The sequence below is a fragment of the Gossypium hirsutum genome, chromosome D02 (assembly GCF_007990345.1).
Source record: "Gossypium hirsutum isolate 1008001.06 chromosome D02, Gossypium_hirsutum_v2.1, whole genome shotgun sequence".
Classification (NCBI taxonomy): Eukaryota; Viridiplantae; Streptophyta; class Magnoliopsida; order Malvales; family Malvaceae; genus Gossypium; species Gossypium hirsutum.
Genome location: NC_053438.1, coordinates 1,657,924 through 1,659,862, shown reverse-complemented (window position 1 = coordinate 1,659,862; position 1,939 = coordinate 1,657,924).

The following is a 1,939-nucleotide window of genomic DNA, read 5'->3' as shown; positions in this document are numbered from 1 at the left end:
TTTGGAAAATCAAAATTCAAAGATTCATAGTCCTCCAAGGCTCTACTAGCTAGGAAATCGGCTATTGCACTTCCCTTTATGGCCTTCTGACTGACATATACTATATCAAATTCTGAGAGCAAGATCTGCCATCTAGCCATTCTCCCGTTCAAATCAGTCGATTCCATCATATATTTTAAAGGATCTAACTTTGAAATCAGCCAAGTCGTGTGATACAACATATACTGCCTCAGTCTTCGGGTTGCCCAGATTAGAGCACAACACAACTTCTCAATTGATGAGTACCTCATTTCGCAATCGGTAAATTTCTTACTGAGATAGTATATTGCCCTTTCTTTCTTTCCCGTCTCATCATGTTGGCCCAATACGCATCCCATGGAATTCTCCAACACTGTTAGATACAATATCAATGGCCTATCTGGACTTGGAGGTGATAAGACTGGAGTATTAGCCAAGTACTGCTTTATCTTATCGAAAGCCCTCTGACACTCTTCATCCCATTCACCCGGATTATGTTTCTTTAAGAGCCGGAATACTGGATCACATTTCTCTGTCAGTTGTGAGATGAACTGAGCAATGTAATTCAGCCTCCCTAGGAAACCTCGAACCTCCTTCTGAGTGCGCGGGGGAGGTAAATCTCGTATTGCCTTTACTTTGTCTAGGTCAACCTCGATCCCCTTTTTGCTAACTATGAAGCCTAATAACTTCCCTGATCTGGCTCCAAACGTGCATTTGGCCGGGTTAAGCTTGAGCTGAAATATCTTTAATCTGAAAAATAACCTTTTTAAGACCTGAACATGCTCTTCTTCCGTTCTAGACTTCGCGATCATATCATCAACATAAACTTCGATCTCCTTGTGCATCATGTCGTGAAACAAAGTCACCATAGCTCTTTGATATGTTGCTCCCGCATTCTTCAATCCGAAGGGCATTACCTTGTAACAGAATGTTCCCCATAAGGTAATGAATGTGGTTTTCCTCATGTCTCCAGGATGCATCTTTATTTGATTGTATCCAGAAAAACCATCCATGAAAGAAAACAATGAATAGCCCGCCGTGTTATCTACCAAAATATCAATGTGAGGCAGTGGAAAGTTATCCTTTGGACTAGCCTTGTTCAAATCCCTATAATCCACACACATTCGTACCTTTCCATCTTTTTTGGGAACAGGGACGATGTTGGCTACCCAATCCGAATACTTGACCTCTTGTAAGAATCCAGCGTCGAATTGTCTTTTGACTTCTTCTCTTATTTTCAACACAATGCCAGGTCTCATTCTCCTGAGCTTCTGTTGAACGGGTTTACAATCCTCCTTTATGGGCAGACGATGCACCACAATGTTAGTACTTAGCCCAGGCATATCTTGGTACGACCACGCGAAAACATCTTTGAACTCTCGGAGCAAATTAATGAGGTCTTGCCTTGTCTTTGCGGTGATTTCAGTTCCAATTTCACCTCCTTTCCATCCTCTAGGCTCACTATTTCTAATGATTCCCTATGAGGTAGGATATGCTTATCCTCTTGTTCCACCATTCTTAACAAGTCTGGAGATGCATCATAATCTTCGTCATTTTCAAAGTCGTGGGATCCCTCTAAACACACTTCTTGCTCAAAAATAGACTCCGCATTTGAGGCAGCGTCACTCATGTCATTGATATCTGAAGACCTATGAGGGCATACCAAGAATATATAAATTTATGAATATGTTTGTGCAAAAGAATTACAAATGAAAGAATTATTTGTAAGACAATCAATCAAATGGAAAATATAAAAGGAAAAAAAAAGTGACTGATCGAGATGAACGTAGACACGTATTTCATTAAAATAGTGATATTTAGGCCCAATGCCTATTTCACAAAAGATTTCATATCGTTTCTAGGCCAACAAACAACAGGAATGTTTTAAGCATTACTCTGAATAAGCCCTAAAGACTACAGG